The sequence below is a fragment of the Tachypleus tridentatus genome, chromosome 3, assembly GCF_004210375.1.
Source record: "Tachypleus tridentatus isolate NWPU-2018 chromosome 3, ASM421037v1, whole genome shotgun sequence".
NCBI lineage: Eukaryota > Metazoa > Arthropoda > Merostomata > Xiphosura > Limulidae > Tachypleus > Tachypleus tridentatus.
Window position 1 is genome coordinate 12498356 of NC_134827.1, and position 19827 is coordinate 12518182.

A 19827-nucleotide genomic window follows, 5' to 3' on the forward strand; every position below is an offset into this window, starting at 1 on the left:
TACTGAGCTCATAACTGCACAGTAAACTATCTGAACTTTGCCTTCTCTAGGGATCAAATCCTACATTTTAGTCTTACAAGCCTTACTACTGAAACACAACTGGAAAAGAAAGCTTTTATTATATAAGAAAAAGCTCAAGTGTAAAAATACTGTTTAGCTGCTTTATTTATAGTTTGTAATATAAGTGGGTAAAAATTTATTGATGCTTTAAGTATAGCTAGTTTTACTTAATTTACTGATTTTTATTTTAATCTTAGTTAACCTTATGTTTGTTTGTTTTGAATTTCGCGCAAACCTACTCGAGGGCTATCTGCGCAAGCCGTCCCTAATTTAGCAGTGTAAGACAAGAGGGAAGGTAGCTAGTCATCACCACCCACCGTCAACTCTTGGGCTACACTTTTACCAACGAGTAGTTGGATTGACCGTCACACTATAACGCCCACATGGCTAAAAGGGCGAGCATGTTTGTTGCGACCTGGATTCGAACCCGCGACTCTCGGATTACGAGTCGAATGCTTTAACACGCTTAGCCATGCCGGGCCCTTACCCTTATGAGATGATATCAGATTACAATGATTACATTTAGACAATATTATAAACTAGTGATCAAATATCATCTATATCGGGAAATGTGGTTGTGTATCCATAAATCCAAAAATAAGTGGAACACTTTTTTCTTAATTTGCATATATAGGAGACAATTAATTAAACATACTTGGAAATCATTATGGGGATCACAGTGAAACAAATAGTTTCTGAGGTTATAAAAATCAGATATTTGAACAAACAGAATAAAACTGTTTATGTACAGTTATTGCTACAATTTATAATGCTTTTACAGGCATGTGTAAACAATTAATTTAATTGACAGCAGTTTCGTTTAAGTAGTTATGGCCTTTTTATAAGAAACGTCCAGTTTTTTTTACGATTAGATACTTTTTTACGACGAAATACTATAAATAGTGCGTTAAAATATTATCTTCAAACCCATTCAATAAACAAAAGAAAAAAAATGGCACATAGCTGTCTTTTCCTATTCTGGGACAGCGGTAAGTCTGCGGATTTACAACACTAAAATCAGGAGTTTGATTCCTCTCGGTAGACTCAGCAGATAGCCTGAAGTCGCTTTGCTATAAGAAAAACAAACAAATACTTGTTTGATGCTCTATTTATCGATTTTTGTTTAATTTCTGTTGTCTGATTGTTTCTAAAATTATAAACATGCACTTCACGATTACCGTGGAAATTATGAAAAATACCCAAATGAATTAAGAAAATGTAACATCAGCAGAAGTGGAAGTATATTAACAAAATGAATATATGTTCTAATTGTTGTTGTTTGTACTGTGAACAAGATATTACCAAAGTGAATATATGTTCTAATTGTTGTTGTTTGTACTGTGAACAAGATATTACCAAAGTGAATATATGTTCTAATTGTTGTTGTTTGTACTGTGAACAAGATATTACCAAAGTGAATATATGTTCTAATTGTTGTTGTTTGTACTGTGAACAATATATTACCAAAGTGAATATATGCTCTAATTGTTGTTGTTTGTACTGTGAACAAGATATTACCAAAGTGAATATGTGCTCTATTTGTTGTTGTTTGTACTGTGAACAAGACATTACCAAAGTGAATATATGCTCTAATTGTTGTTGTTTGTACTGTGAACAAGATATTACCAAAGTGAATATGTGTTCTAATTGTTGTTGTTTGTACTGTGAACAAAATATTACCAAAGTGAATATATGCTTTAATTGTTGTTGATTGTACTGTGAACAAGATATTACCAAAGTGAATATATGCTCTAATTGTTGTTATTTGTACTGTGAACAAGATATTACCAAAGTGAATATGTGCTCTAATTGTTGTTGTTTGTACTGTGAACAAGATATTACCAAAGTGAATATGTGCTCTAATTGTTGTTGTTTGTACTGTGAACACGATATTACCAAAGTGAATATATGCTTTAATTGTTGTTGTTTGTACTGTGAACAAGATATTACCAAAGTGAATATATGCTCTAATTGTTGTTGTTTGTACTGTGAACAAGACATTACCAAAGTGAATATATGCTCTAATTGTTGTTGTTTGTACTATGAACAAGATATTACCAAAGTGAATATATGCTCTAATTGTTGTTGTTTGTACTGTGAACAAGATATTACCAAAGTGAATATGTGCTCTAATTGTTATTGTTTGTACTGTGAACAATATATTACCAAAGTGAATATATGTTCTAATTGTTGTTGTTTGTACTGTGAACAAGATATTACCAAAGTGAATATATGCTTTAATTGTTGTTGATTGTACTGTGAACAAGATATTACCAAAGTGAATATATGCTCTAATTGTTGTTATTTGTACTGTGAACAAGATATTACCAAAGTGAATATGTGCTCTAATTGTTGTTGTTTGTACTGTGAACAAGATATTACCAAAGTGAATATATGCTTTAATTGTTGTTGTTTGTACTGTGAACAAGATATTACCAAAGTGAATATATGCTCTAATTGTTGTTGTTTTTACTGTGAAAAAGACATTACCAAAGTGAATATATGCTCTAATTGTTGTTGTTTGTACTGTGAACAAGATATTACCAAAGTGAATATATGTTCTAATTGTTGTTGTTTGTACTGTGAACAAGATATTACCAAAGTGAATATATGCTCTAATTGTTGTTGATTGTACTGTGAACAAGATATTACCAAAGTGAATATATGCTCTAATTGTTGTTATTTGTACTGTGAACAAGATATTACCAAAGTGAATATGTGCTCTAATTGTTGTTGTTTGTACTGTGAACAAGATATTACCAAAGTGAATATATGCTCTAATTGTTGTTGTTTGTACTGTGAACAAGATATTACCAAAGTGAATATATGTTCTAATTGTTGTTGTTTGTACTGTGAACAAGATATTACCAAAGTGAATATATGCTCTAATTGTTGTTGATTGTACTGTGAACAAGATATTACCAAAGTGAATATATGCTCTAATTGTTGTTATTTGTACTGTGAACAAGATATTACCAAAGTGAATATGTGCTCTAATTGTTGTTGTTTGTACTGTGAACACGATATTACCAAAGTGAATATATGCTTTAATTGTTGTTGTTTGTACTGTGAACAAGATATTACCAAAGTGAATATATGCTCTAATTGTTGTTGTTTGTACTGTGAACAAGACATTACCAAAGTGAATATATGCTCTAATTGTTGTTGTTTGTACTGTGAACAAGATATTACCAAAGTGAATATATGTTCTAATTGTTGTTGTTTGTACTGTGAACAAGATATTACCAAAGTGAATATATGCTCTAATTGTTGTTGTTTGTACTGTGAACAAGACATTACCAAAGTGAATATATGCTCTAATTGTTGTTGTTTGTACTGTGAACAAGATATTACCAAAGTGAATATGTGCTCTATTTGTTGTCGTTTGTACTGTGAACAAGACATTACCAAAGTGAATATATGCTCTAATTGTTATTGTTTGTACTGTTTGTTGCGAAGCTCTGTCTGATTTATATCGTTATCAATCTCAGAATTATATCTGAGCCACTGCGGAACATATAAATAGGTTCTAAGGTTTTGATTTCCTATATAAAACTATAGTTTTAAACTTGCACGATACTTGATATGAATGTAGCGGGCGGATAAAAACTTTCTTGGATTTAGGTGTGTGTGTGTGTGTGTGTGTGGCTGTCTCTAATTTTAAACTACTAACCGGAAGATGTGCAGCCAGCCAGCAGCACATGTCGCCACAAGGGCTTCCTCCGGCTCTTTCAACTCGGTAACAGTTTTTAGATAAAACACTGTAAAATGTTATCTTCAATACAATCATATTAACATGCTAAACACTAGATCACGCCTAATGTTTTTGTAGGATTCGCGCATACAGAGCTAGTCACATGATCTAAAACCTATGAACTTTGTGTGATCCTTTTGTTTGTCTTTACTTCAGTCTGGAAGGTGTAGAGATTGACGAAAACGATTGCTTTAGAGTTCTGAATATAGACGTAGAGACTAGTAGCAGAGATGTGAAGGATTCTGAGACTAATTACCTTTCAGACCGTTTTAAGTACTCTGAATGGCACGAGCCGTCAGGAGGGTAAAAATTCTCTACCACATGACTTTTTTGTCATTTCAATGAAAACTTAAGATCCCCCAGGGACACAGAGATATGTCTGCAGACTTATAATGTTAGAAACTGGATTTCGATACTCGTGATGAGCAGAGCGCAGATAGCCCTTTGTTACGTTTTACTGTTTATCCTTTTCACAAGAACATAAGGTATCACATTGTTTAACAAATAGTGCAAGAATAATCAGGGAATTAACTATTAGTAAAATACTTGAAAATAGAACTAAAATAACTGAGAATACCAAGGTTAACGAGAAACTTTGATACAATAGTAACCAGATATAATATTAGAGAACAATGAAATTGAAATGTTTGTGTTCTTGCATAAGACGTACCAAGCACCATTCTAAAACCAATTATTTGAAAAAAAAGTGATATTTTCATGTACATGTAGTGTTTTGGGGCGAGTGTTAACAAATGATATGAGGTTACTATTAAACAAGAAACTGTTCACGTCATTTGAACAGATATAAACTACGATGTCCTGGTTTTGTTATGTGATACTTCGGCAAAACTTGAAGGGGTACCTTATGTTTTACATTTAAAAACCATCTAAAATAACGAGTCTAACTACTTCTAACAGATGAAATTAATTAAACCAGTTTACGAAACTAATGAAAATAATTTTCAAAGTCTTATTTTGTAAATTTCGCCTGGAACACAGATTAAGGTATTAAAACTTTAATCTGTCTCAGTTTTAGAAACTGGAGCACGTGTTGAGTACTCATCTACCCGAATTTTGCCAAAAAAAAAGCTATATTTTATTGAAACGTCATTGCGTTCAAGCAAGACTTGCATAAGATTAAAATAGTTTACCCCCACCTTCTTCTCTAGAGTGATGTTATATCGCTCGTACGTGCTGGGAGGCATAATATTTTCACCTGTTGTCCAAAAAAAACCAAATATACGTTTAAAACTGCGTGTGTTTTAGGGACAATTTGGTTTAATTTTTTATAGAATAATTCACTTTTTGTTGATTTTGTTTTTATTTTTCTACACCACCTCGATAAATAGATAGTATCCCATCTCTTTCTTTTATAAGCGTATTTTGTATTCATAGTTATGTGAAGTTGTAGCTTCCTCTGTAATCAGACTGCCAGCTTACTAAAAAATTATTATTTGTTACCTCTTCTTTTTGAATTGCTTATAGTAACAACGAATTTGTTAGGAACACTCACAGGCTCAGCAAAATTTGATATCGATGCACAACTACGAAACAATCTTTTGTGAAGGTTGTAGAGCTAGGAATCAGCTTCAACAAGCTGATTAAACTGTTGTAGTAAAACGAAAATAATATAACACGAGATGCGTAATGAAAACAATAATGGTTCGTCGTTCATTTCTCCCTTTGTGTTTAAAAAATATTGTATTTTATTAACTTAAAAGTCTGTAAATATTTGTATACAATTTAAACTTGAAAATAATATCTGCTGACGCTCTTTTCCTGATAAACATTTAATTGTGGTATGGATTTGTTTGTTTGTTTGTTTGGAAATTTCGCACAAAGCTACTCGAGGGCTATCTGTGCTAGCCGTCCCTAATTTAGCAGTGTAAGACTAGAGGGAAGGCAGCTAGTCATTACCACCCACCGCCAACTCTTGGGCTACTCTTTACCAACGAATAGTGGGATTGACCGTCACATTATACACCCCCACGGCTGGGAGGGCGAGCATGTTTAGCGCGATGCGGGCGCGAACCCGCGACCCTCGGATTAGGAGTCGCACGCCTTACGCGCTAGGCCATGCCGGGCCCTTGTGGTATGGGAACGGGCAATATTAGTTTAGAAAAAAATTACATATTTATGTACTATTAAAGTAATGAAAACTTAGAAGTTAAACAGTTAGTTTCTTAAAATATACTATCAAACTTTCAGCTCTGTTCAAACCAGTCCGGCATTTCCGATGCTGAAGTCTCCATCAGTAGTAGATCTAACATATATTAGATGGTGCAAAATGATAAAATCCTACAACTCGAGCGCTTTGGAAATGTTTACGCTGAAAAGAAAGATTCACTTTTCGAAAGCGCTCTGGCTAAAGGATTTTCATCATTTTGTATCAAAACTTATCGAATCTACATGATTTTCTGACATCAAAAATATATTAGATGGTCATGCCTACTGTGCAGTTCAAACGTCAAGTGTGAATCAAAAGTTTCATTACTTATTATGTTCATTTTTCTTTCATAAATATATATATATATATATATAATAGAAGCACATAGAAACCTGCAAAAACACTAGGCATGGATTAGAATTGATGACCAAGTTGATCATTAATCATGAATGACTATAATGATCCCTAATAGGAATCGACCATTAATTTCACAAATATTCTAACGGAACGTACAGATTAAAAACAATCTTAAAATAGCAGAATTATTCTTGAAACAACATTCAAGAATTTCTATCTCTATAGCTAAGACTGCTAAAACATTATAATAACAAACAAGTTGATTTTCCAATTTTTAGGTAAAACTCATCTATTTATAATTCTTCTTATTGTTATAATTCATTTTATTCTTGTTTCACAAGCTTATAAAAAAGCTAAGAATATATTATTCAAATCTGAGGAAACTTCATAAAACTAATGAACAGGTCATAGGACAAACGTTTGTTTATTTGTTCTTTTGAATTTCACGCAATCTATACGAGGGTTGTCTGCGCTAGCCATCCTTAATTTAGCAGAATAATATTAGATGGAAGGCAACTAGTTATCATCACCCACCTCCAGCTCTTGAGGTTCTCTTTTACCAACGAATAGTGGGATTGACCAAACGTTATAACATCGCCAAAGCTGAAAGGGCGATATTCAGATTACGTGTCGAGCGCCTTAACCGCTTGGACATGCTCTAGTCAGAAAGTTTAGAAACAAGTAGAATCAAAATGTAAAAATTATATTTTTCAAGCTCACAACTAGAGACTCTACAAAAAGTAAACGAACTAGGCTGGAACTTCTGTCTGCATTATTTTCTCGAGCTTCAAACCTCTATCTTGATTCCACTAATGCGTATAAGTATTGTAGAAGTGTAGTTAAAACAGGAATTTGTTGACATTATGACTGTTTTGTTTTTACGTAATGTTAGTGTCGTACCTTGTGTTGCACACAACAACTGTACTAAATAAATGTCCAGCTTTATTATCGCCAAATAACCAAAGCTAAACGATCTCGTGCTGATTGAAGAAAGCATGACTTTTACTGAAATACGTCAGCACAATTATACTCATTAGTTGAAGGGTGAGTCTGATAAGTGGGTGAAATATTAGTCTTCCAGAGAAGATTACATTCAAATCGTAGGAAATGTAAGCCTTACCACAAGCTTAAAGTTAAGAATGAAATCCATAGCAAATTTGAATAAAAACTGATCTCAGACTAAGCACTCGTTATCAACAAAGTAAAGGTGGAAAATTATTTTTTCAAGGATAGGATACCATAAAAATTGTCACGGAAGTAGTCAAGCCACCATGACCATGCACCAAAATATCCAATCGTTTTTCAAATTGTACTACACTCTCGTCAGAGTGTAGTTGTTGTTTTGAACTAAAAGCATGTATCATATCCATATACATTCTACTAAACTAACCAAGACAAACTGAGATTAAATCTTATAGGTATGATTAAAGTTATTATCATAGAGTTAAGGCAGAAGGTAGTAATGACTGACCACATATTACAAAAAGAACTGAGAACCAACATTAGTTTAGGTCACCTGAGATGTTGTAAAACTAATTAAAACATTACATCACTGTCTATTAGCTAATCCCTTACATTAAAGATATAAGCTTCTTACAAAGACTTGTGTTTGTTTTGTTTTTGAATTTCGCGCAAAGCTACTCGAGGGCTATTTGCGCTAGCCGTCCCTAATTTAGTAGTGTAAGATTAGAGGGAAGGCAGATAGTTATCACCATCCACCGCCAACTCTTGGGCTACTCTTTATCAACGAATAGTGGGATTAACCGTAACATTATAACGCACCCACGGCTGAAAGGGCGAGCATGTTTGGTGCGACCGGGATTCGAACCCGCGACCCTCAGATTACGAGTCGCACGCCTTAAGCCACGTGGTCATGCCGGACCATAAAGACTTCTTCGCATATTCACAGATGAACATTCAATGCCTTTTTGTTTATTTTAGAGTTATTTAACTTTCATGATTGAAAAGGGAATTTACCAAACTATAAGTTCCGAAATGTCAAGTACGTGATTCAGTGAAATGTTTGTGCAGCTTGGATACACAATACCTAAACACCCAAACTGACACCAGTGGAATATAAACCATTTACATCTAAGACAGCCTTGTTACAAATACCGCTAAAGCGACATAACAAGTCATACCCGGATGCTGAAACTGGTTTCAGACGTTTTAATAACAGTATTAAAATTTTTCTAAGAGATGAAAAAAAGGGGTCATCCTATCACTGAGAACATGTAAAATAATTTATGTGTGTATTTATTTAATAGAATCTTGCATCGAGGTAAACCACTCACGTCTTGTGGATAGTCTTCATAGTACTTAAATATGTATATAGTATTTCGTCAGAAAACCCGTACGTTTAAGAATAACACAATTATCATTTCATGGACCAAAACGAAATAATTGATCTTCCGAATGAATAATATGTTATTCAACTAGAGTAAGGAAGGACATTATGTTAACATTATAACAAGTTAGCAATTAATGATTTATAGTCATAATAAAGTGACTTATTTCTGAGGGGAACATCTACCATGTTTCCACGGAAGTCAGACTAATGTTCTGTCGAGAAATGCAGTATGTTTCCTATAAATAAATTATTATGCGTAGAATTTATTATATGCCAACTTTTATGATATTTAACCATATATTTTTTGGCAAATAGGGGTCGTTCTTTCTCTCGATATCTGTTTACAGTTGGGAGGACTAGATTCTTTATTCATCACTGATTGCTTGTAATGAAGTACAATGCTACACAATGGGATATCTGTGGGCTAAAGCAAGATATAAATGTTGTCAAATAAGTATTACACTTTTTTTTTTGTCGAATTATTAAAAATTTGCATAATTAATTTTTAAGTGTGAAGTAACTTTGAAAAGTTAAGATAAAAGAGAGAAGGGACAGGCTGTTAATAGATAAAATTTTAAAAGAAAATTATAGGAGTTCTGACAATACGACGTAATGTGTAGATTTTGAAGAGAAATTGTTCTGTAATCATCTATTCCTATAATGCCTTCTTATGCGTCCTACAATAATAATAATAAAAAGGCTTAGACGGATCAATATGTCTTAAATACCTTAAACAAGGTAATAAATTACACTTGGCAGATCGTTCGATATGAGAATGATAAAACCATAAGTGCTGTTTATAATAGCATGGAAGAACCAAAATTGCAAATGAGTATTGCTGTGTATATATGTGTATGTGTATTAAAACATATTGTTACGATTTACAGATTCAAATAGCCTAAAACTAAGGTTAACTGTAATTTAAATTTAAGGTTAATTGAATATCGATATATATCAAATTTATGATATTTGCCAGCAAGATTTATATACACAATTTTCTTTTTCTAATTCAATTATATTTTAATATGAAAACAATAATACAATTTACACTAACTACAATTTACAAATAATTATCTAAGTACCAAAGTTTTACAAACTTACAAATAATATCGAGTCTTCTTTCTGGTGCAGAACTTCCTTGATATTTTAATGAGGGTTCACGATGAGAGAGTTAATTTCGATTTCATGATAATACAATTCACTTAACTGGGAGCCAACTAGCTCTGCCTTCTTCTTTCTTCAACGATCACACGTCGCGATCTTCACCGCTGAAAATATATATCTTCGTAAATGTCAGGTGCGAATCTACTCAAGTTAAACGGTTTTTTTTTTAATATTAGAAATTTATAAACGTTCCTAGTCAAATACTGAAGTTCGCGATGAATAAGTGTTAATCACAATTATAGCTTCCGAGGTTTATATCACACCAACTGTAGCAAACCAATCATATATAATGTCTCTTGGCACGTCGTGTTGGTTACGTTTATAGGCGTATGGACAGTTTCTAGAAATTATAGCCTGCACAACAATATAGACGATACACTGTTGTTTACATGCACACATATATTGTTGATTCTTACACTCAAAAATCTTCTACAACTTTAATGAATAGGCTGAAATTTCACAATACAGGTTTAACAATATGTTATGTACTTTTCTAAATATAAATTTAACTTAAATAAACACCGATATTAAAATATTTATATAACAGTAAATTTTTCGCAATATCTACAACACGTAGTAGGCTCGTGTACAACCTTTCGGCACATGAAACATAAATGAGTCAAGATTGCTCGATAACCATTGTTTTGTTATTTATGACACAAATACCTCATACATACCTCTGTTTTAGTAACTTTAATAAACTTATTAACAAAAAACTAATAAACTTATTAACAAAAAACGAAATTCTCTCTTTTATTTTATTCTCGAATCTTCTACCTAGACATTATCTTAGGCAATTGTTTCTCGAACCGCTAATGCTGTGATGGTCATTAGTTTGTAGAAATCCCAAGACATTATTAACCAGCTGAAAATGCTGCGTTAACTCTTTAAAAAACACTCACGAAGAAAGTGTGTGTATGTGTTTCCTTATAGCAAAGCCACATCACGTAAATCTGATGACTTCACTAAGGAGAATCGAACCCCTGATTTTAGCATTGTAAATTCGTAGACTTACCGCTGTACCAGAGGGGAACCGATGAAAGTAACTGGTTTTAAGATCTGCGGTTTCTAGAAAAACTCTTGTCTTCACATTCCCGGCGAGGGCGTAATAGAACATCATAAAGTTCACGCTAGATAACCACAGTATCTTAACCATGCGACATATCACGACTATCTTCCTGCACGTAAAGCTTCATCACGCTCTTTGCGAGCCTTTTCTGGCTAGACAACCTAATCATATCTCGTAAGTCTCACACCCATAACAGAAACCGCTTCTATATTTTGGCATTGTTTTGATAAAAGCGGCTCTCAAATATCCCATTGCCAATCTAATGGCGTACAAGGATATCTTAACACAAATGCATTAACTTCTTGCCGCGTGATTTTACGACGTCCTCTCGAACTTATGGGTCCCGACAGCTTGTATGTCTCCACATACGTCATTCCTGTGTATTATTACGGTTCAGCTGAGGCAGCGGATCAAGAAACAGTTACACACTTGTTGTGAAAACATTACGGTGACACATTTTGAATGACAGTTGTTTATTTTCTCCATATAGAGTCTTAAAGAAGACAATTCTACTTCATGTTCCACTATGATGATTTGGAAATACGGATATTACTTCTCACCATAAAGTATTGTGGCTCAATGGTAAGCTTATAACTCTGAACATCGGGGTTAAATACCTGCGGTGGGCGCAGCACAGTTAACTAATTGTGCATTTTTATGATTAACATTAACCAACAGAAGATTGGTAAATGATTGGCCTTTCACTAGTCAAGGTATTCTGGAATATCACAGTGTTACGAAGTGCTTCAACAAATTTGAATCACTACAAAGTTGTTGTTTGTTGGTCTTCGTGTGAAGCCACTCGAAGGCTATCTGTGCTAGACGTCTCAAATTTATGAAATGATCAAATATACGGAAAGCAGCTAATCAACACCACCTACCAGCAAAGTATTTGCTACTCTCATCCACGGTTCCTAAGTGTTGAGAGCGATTATGTTATTTTTTGCTTTTTTGCTGTATCCATGATCAGGCGAAGTAACCATGAGCCTCTCTAGCTCTAGATGACAAAACTAAATAATATCATGCTAACTAATGAGCCTCCATCAACCCTAGATAACAAAACTTGGATTGTTTTTGAACTTCGCACAAAGCTACTCGAGGGCTATCTGTGCTAGCCGTCCCTAATTTAGCAGTGTGAGACTAGAGGGAAGGCAGCTAGTCATCACCACCCACCGCCAACTCTTGGGCTACTCTTTTACCAACGAATAGTGGGATTGACCGTTACATTATAACGCCCCTACGGCTGAAAGGGCGAGCATGTTTGGCGCGACGGGGATGCGAACCCGCGACTCTCAGATTACTAGTTGCACGCCTTAACGCGCTTGGCCATGCCGGGCCGATAACAAAACTAAACAATATTATACTAACCACTGAACATTCCTCAGCCCTAGATGATAAAAGTAAACAATATTATACAAACCACTGAGCCTCACTCAGCCCTACATAGTAAAACTAAACAGTGTCATAGTCATTGGCTTTAAACTATGCATTGTTGATATTCATTTTCTTATATCTGTTTGCTTAAATCTGTTATCATGTGTATGTTTCTCTACATTTCATTTGATTATATTATTATTTTAAAATAAGTTTATTTTCTTACTTTTTCATATATGTAGTTCTTGTGAGTTTTCTGTTATTTTATATTTTATATTTACAGTAAAAATATATTACCTTTAAACTGGTTTTCTAAGCTTCACTCACGTGACTGGTTCGCAATTCACGTCTCTTAAGATATATATTAATTACTGTCTATATCCAACTGTTTCTTTGTTTATTGTTAATTTGAGTTGTAATTAGCGGTATAAGATTTTCATTATATCTAATTATTCCTTTTTTTAATGGTCATATCACCGAATAAAAAAAATTAACTCATTTCCAATAAACTTCTCTAAGTAAAGAAAGTTTATCGAAAAAAATTCCAATATTCTTAAGAGAAAAAAAAAATAATGGTAATTTATTGTGAATAAATGAGAGATCACTCTATTTTTACCACGTATTTTGATTTCAAAATATGATGAGTTCCTTTGAGTGCAAAGAGTTTATAACTTCATAACGTCTAAAGGCACAATAAATGCGTACAAATTTTGCTTGTTCCTTGAACTTCAAGCAGTTACTAGAGTGTTTTCTGCGACAGCCGTCTCCAGTTTATAAGTGATAGACTCCTCTAATAAAACAGCGAGATTAACCGTTACATTGAAAAACTCCATCACCAAAGAACTGGTAATGTTATTTGAACCTACGATCCGTAGGTTGCCAATCGAATACTTTAACCACCAGGCCATGTTAGGCCTAATTTCTAATAGCCGATAATAAATTCATACTACGTATTATTTGAAGATACTTTGAGGAAATTAAGATCCATGTATCATAAAGTACTGTCTGAAATTTCTCTTTTAACTTCGATTGTATTGTATTTTTCTGACTTTTCTTGATCCAGATAATCCCACAATATTGAAGTATTATCTATAAATGAAACCACAGTAAGCATTCCAGAGTTTCATCTGCTTCCTTTATAGTAAGATATTGGAATTGTCATCATGCTGTAAAACAAAATTTCTCCGTTCACAACTGCAGACGATATTCCTTTAATTTGCCATCATCCTGCGGCAACATACTGACGTCTACTTTAAAAAACAACAAAAAAAACAAACTAAAACCTTGACTCATTCGACCAAAGAAATTTTCTTCGTACAGGTTGGTCTTTTTTGTTGTTGTTCTTTTGGAAAATTTAAGTCTCTTAAGTTTCTGAATTTCCGAAGAAAATGTTTTCTTTTTACACTTCACCCTTTTAGCTGTTAAATTCATACCTCTCTGTGAGCGAATTAAGCCTAAGGTACTTAATATCTGATCTAAAAGGTTAGTTGGTCTTCCGGGACCAACTAGCGACATCAATGGTCCCAGTACCGTTGTATCTTTTGATTATTTTTTGGATTCCTGTTTTTGATATTTAATTTTCGTTCCATAAATTTCCATCTGACTGTAGCCCTATTTTTATAAATATATTTCCTAAATCTTACTTCTTCAGAAACTATGCGTCTTGAAACCGTACTTTGTACGTAAAAGTGAAAGAGTCACGATAGACTTAAAGACTAAATTAAGTTTTATTTTTTCCCTAAATTCAAGTAACAACTTTAACAATCGAACGAAAACTGTTTTAATTTTTATAGAAACTTAAAAAGTGTGTGCAGTATGCTAGTAGAATGTCGACGTCACTAATAATATACACATTATTACGTTTCCAGAAACGTAATTGTTGTCAATACTGACATTCATATATATAATTTTAAAAATAATTTGATCATTTAAATAGATAACTGTCTTAGATTAGCATTGTTACTATATTTAATCCTGGACACTTTTTGCGCATGCGATTGTATGGCGGTCAGCAGGGGCGTAGATCCTGGGGGTATGCATCCCCCTTCATAATAGTTGGGGGGTATGGTGCATACAATCACCCCCCCTACAGTTTGGTTTGTTGAATTATTTTATTGCATCACAGGCCTACAAATTGTGTGTTTATTCTTGTGATTCTCGTGTTCTTACCAATCGAATTACATAATTAGGCCTAGATGTAGGCTTTTTCAGTAACCGAAATGTACATCTTTAATATAGGCGTGCTTCATTTGTAAATCTAATACATTGCGAAATTATGCACAAATATTGCTGTCTTACAAATAAGTGTAATTATATAAGCTTAGAAAAAGGAGCTGATTAGGTGTGCTTACTGTTTAACAGATTATGCTCAGTATTATTCCATGGTCAATATTATAACATCAGTTGCTGAATTTGTATATCTTTTTGGGCCAAAATGAACATGCAAGAAAGCCTGAAGATTATTACAACCACAGTTTGAAAGGAAATTGAGCTTTGTTATCAAATTATTGTGAGATATTGTTTCATTTCTAAACAAAATATATATTATACCACTAGGTTACAGATGTGTTCAAATATACTAAAAAAATGTAGTCAGCACAAGAAATTAACAGAAATTAGATAAGATTGCAGTGCCATCTGGTGTTTTAAAATTCCGTGATGACGAGAATCTTACTTGAAGTAAGAATGTATCCTAAGTATTAGCACTCTAATTAAAATAAAGTAGAGAACAACGTTTTGACCTTGTTAAGTCATCTTCAGGTTAACAAAGAGAGAGTTTACAACTGAGCATTGTCAGGCACATATCTTAGGGACGAGAGTGTTAGCGGGTACGTGATTGTAGGGGGCGTTGCAGTTAGATGTTACGTTATTAATTGTTTAGGTATAAAGGTGTTCCTTTATAATGGTTTAATTTTGGTTTCACTTGTTGTATAAGAAGGGCTTCTTTCATTTTGCCTTTGTTTATATTTGTTTCACTATTTAATATCTGGATGTTTTATATGTTTATGTTGTGTTTATTTGATTTGCAGTGTTCAAATATGCGTGAAGGTGTTTTTTTGTGTTCTTTGAATATGGTTTCCATTTTTCTGCATGCTTCTCCAATATAGAAGCCGTGGCAGTTGTTGCATTGTATTTTATAAATAATGTTGGTGTTGTGTTTGTCAGTGTAATTTTTACATGGTATGGACTTTAGTTTTGTACCTGGTTTTTGAATAAATTTAGTCCATACTATGTCCGTCTCTAGCAAGTTAATATATCTGCTAGAAAGCTTAGAGCAAATAAGAAAAAGAGGTTCGTTTATTTCAAGGTTCATTTCTAACAGTCTCAAGCAATTAATCATATGTTTTATTACATTCGAAAAGAATCAACTTCCAGTTTCTGAAAACGTATTATTTGGTGACGTATCTTATTTATCACAAGCTTTGTAATAGCCAATAAACTATGTAAGACATACATTAAATTACATAAATTTTACGGTTCGTCGTATAAATGATCACAAGTTTCTCAAACTATTGCGTTAATTTTCTTATAATATGCGTTTAAAACGCGAGATGATTTTAATGTACGCGTTAATATGTGCAAACGAACCAATATAATCTTTTTTAAAAGTCAGTGACAAAATACGTAAAATTTGTCGTTAAATCTCCACTGATTTGCAACTATATAATACAAACTGCACGATTGGTTAGTCAGAAACAGAAAAGTGCAAAGGAAGGTTAATAATGATATTAGGCTACGCGTTATTCGTCTTTTGTTTGTTTGTTTGTTTGTTTGGGAATTTCGCACAAAGCTACTCGAGGGCTATCTGTGCTAGCCGTCCCTAATTTAGCAGTGTAAGACTAGAGGGAAGGCAGCTAGTCATCACCACCCACCGCCAACTCTTGGGCTACTCTTTTACCAACGAATAGTGGGATTGAGTCACATTATACAAACGGCTGGGAGGGCGAGCATGTTTAGCGCGACTCGGGCGCGAACCCGCGACCCTCGGATTACGAGTCGCACGCTTTACGCGCTAGGCCATGCCGGCGTTATTCGTCTATTTCTTTATTGTTTGTTTTAACTAAGACTAACCAGTCTGGTATTCAGCTGACAAACATTCGAATTTCTGCAGATCGAGTTCTTAATGATATTTCTGTTGAAAATTTCACTAAGACTTGATTGGTACTGTAAGTTAACACCAGATCAGGGTGTTACAATTCACGTTCGTATAGATACAAAAATGTCAACAGCACACACGCACGCGGTGAAATGTAAATGAACGAGCAAACTCCAAACAATTCAGCAGAATCTGAAACAAAAGTTGTGCACGCCCACTTGAGTAGAGTGTTGACGTCAGAGAAGTCAGATTAATTTTAAAGTTGAAGGAATTTTTTTTCATAACTACTTACCCCACGAAGTTGCATTAGCTGAAGAAATGAACTCAATACATGATGCTAGCCTACGTCATCAGCAAATTTAACTATACGCTCCTTCCCAAGTTAGAGAAAGCTAAGAATCCTACTTGTTTTATGGAAGAATCTAGGAATCAGTTCTTGTACAAGAAATATATGATAAATTAGAAGGTAACGAGAAATTGTGGTTGTATAAAAAATGCAATATGTATTAAACCCCAAGTGGCACAGCGGTATGTCTGCAACCTTACAACACTAGAAACTGGGTTTCGATACTAGTTGTTGGCAGACCACAGATATCCCATTGTGTTAGTTTTTGCTCAACTACAAATAAACAAATCATACTGTGTATTTATAGCCAATGTTGGAAAAAAGATGGCCTATTTATAATCATTTTTGGCTGTATAGACACTTATTTATTGTTTAAATCTATCCAGCAAGTTTTACGTGACATAAAATATTCAACGATGGAAGGAAACGTATGGTTGTAATTATGTTTTGCCATTAAGCAATAGCATAAAATATAAATATAGGCACAGCTATCTTATATATCTTTCCATTAGTCGGAACATGTGTAAAGGAAATAAAACTTAAATTATATACTGATATTATTACATAAATCTTAGCTTCCTTTTTCACTGTAGAAAATAATGAGTCTCAAGGAGTGTTTGACAAATACTTTAGTTTCTATGAGCAAGAACCTATTATGAGTTTGCTTCCTAAGTAATGTTTTTCAGAGGAAACATCTTACTTCATATTAATACTGGTTGCTCATTTTCCAATTTAAAAATTTTATGCGCTTTAGATTTTATCAAGAAATCTCTTCAGCTATAAATAATCCAGTCTGTATGTACTTTTTTCCCAGCTCAAGCGCTCCCCAGTAACACAGCGGCATGTCTACAAACTTACAACGCTAGAAATCAGGTTTTGATACTCATGGTGCGCAGAGTACAGAGAGCCGATGGTGTAGCTTCGTACTTAACTTAAGAAAAAAAACAGTCAATCTTAAACAGAGACTTTCTTCTTATGCTGAATTTCAAAAGTTTGTTTTTTTAACTATAACCGTTTAACTCCTATAGTTTTGATTTATGTCTATAGTGTATGTTTGTAATTTAACCATCTGCTTCCATCTAATGATAAACACTCTTTCAAATTAAATGTTACAATAAACTATTTTAAAGGCTGTATAGAGTTCAGAATAGTTATATCCTTTAACAACAGGTTGTGATGACAGTAGCCATGTTAGTACCACTTTGTTAACACCTATCTGGAAAGTGTAAATCTTCTGGATGGAAGCAATAAATGTTTGACATATCGTTGATGTGTATGAACACAATAGGGAGTGCGTTGTTGTATACTGTTGCAATATGTTATGTTTCTGTATGTTTATTGATAGTAAAATAAATAAACTGAGATGTTAACAAGCTGATAATAATCGAGCTATGGCATTTCTACCATGTTCTCGCTCTGTTTCTCTTTGTGAGTGATGATTTATGTCCAAGTAGGATTTTTATCGACTTTTTAGTGCGAATTATGCAAGATCCATTTTTTTCCTCGTAATAATATTTTCAGGTTATAAATAGTAATTATACTAATAATAAATATTTAACTCGTCTAAATTTGTCACATGATTAGAGCCGTGAATAAATTAGGAAAGTGTTGCAATACAAAACGTTCACTGTTCTTTATCAACATTGAAGAAATAACCAGTTTTTGAAATTGAAATCACTTGAAGTTTAATTGCTGTTTGTTGTTTTTTCTTACCAAAGTGGACCCGGTACGGCTAGGTGGGTTAAGACGTTCGACTCGTAATACGAGGGTCGAGGGTTCAAATCCCCATTGCACCAAACATGCTCGCCCCTTCAGCCATGGGGGCATTATAAGTGACGGTCAATCCCACTATTCGTTGGTAAACGAGTAGCCCAAGAGTTGGCTGTGGGTGATGATGACTAGTTGCCTTCCCTCTAGTCTTACACCGCTAAATTAGGGACGGCTAGCGCAGATAGCTCTTGAGTAGCTTTGCGCGAAATTGAAAACAAACAAACACACCAAAGTTAAAGTATATATACTCCATCCAGTAAATATGACATACACGCCAGTACTTACCTGACACATGTCAAGTGTAAAATATTTGTGTTCTGGAAATGACACTTCATAAAAGCTTTGCACCATGGTGTCAAATTTCTCTTAAGGTATATTATTTTTTATCTGTCCCAAATAATAACGAATTGCTTGGAAAACTTTCATTTGTAACTTATGTGGCGCCATCTAGTAAGAGGTAGTTTCACTATATGTAGTAAAATCGCCCAACTGAGAGAGAGATGAAGTGTACAAGAAAATTTCTATACTATTTGCTATTTTCCTACAATTCGTCACTTACGTCATTGTTTATAGCTTCTTACTATAAAAGGCTAGTATTTAATGCTCAAAGATATAACTATTACAAAAAGAAGCTTTGAATTGTATGTAATGGTGACCTTTGTAACAGCTACTTTGTTGGAACAATTGGATGAGGTTTTGTATTTTGCTAACAACGTGTTTCTTACCTCTTACTAAATACATAAAACAGTGATGAATATCGTTTCTATTTCTTATTATATAATTCTTTTGTTTCACGAATTAAGCCTAGCAATACAGTTGGTTAATCCATTACCTCCGCAGTGTCTGTAAATGACGTACGAGATTTCTTCGATTCGACAGTTGTTTCTATCGTATATGGACCTACATACATTTGAGCATTTTCTACCACTTAATCTCATTCATTACTCATTTTTAATGACGGGCTATAAACAGAAGGTATAACAAGCCATTTCTGCTTATATAATTTCCATCAACAAATCCTTGTGCAAACAAGATAAAAGTCCTAGTTCATTGCAATATTTCTCACCCACAAACCTTTCATGACATGGACAGTAGTTTTCATAAAATATAATACGTTACAGCTGTAATACATGTCTTGTTTGACAATTCGATCAATCGACAATTTTTTCTAGTGTTTATTACTTAGCAAGTTTTATGTTTACAATCAAAATGGCTTCATGTACTGATAAAGTGGACAAATGGAATCTCGTCTAAGAAGTTAATTAGTTCAAGCTTAATAACGAGTTTTAAAGATAAATTCGAAGGTTTTATTACTTCCAA

The 19827-nt window shown here is 33.7% G+C and overlaps 2 long non-coding RNA genes across 16 annotated transcripts in view; one reads left to right on the forward strand and one right to left on the reverse strand.

The window, feature by feature from the left end:
* LOC143246369 (uncharacterized) overlaps positions 1-19827 on the forward strand; it is a 372922-nt gene that overhangs the window by 161620 nt on the left and 191475 nt on the right. The gene's annotated exons all lie outside the window — the stretch shown is intronic.
* LOC143246017 (uncharacterized) lies at positions 800-11272 on the reverse strand. Its single transcript, XR_013025726.1, has 3 exons — positions 10868-11272; positions 9790-9956; positions 800-1130 (listed from the first exon to the last, which is right to left on the reverse strand). It is a non-coding gene; the product is annotated as an uncharacterized LOC143246017 (long non-coding RNA).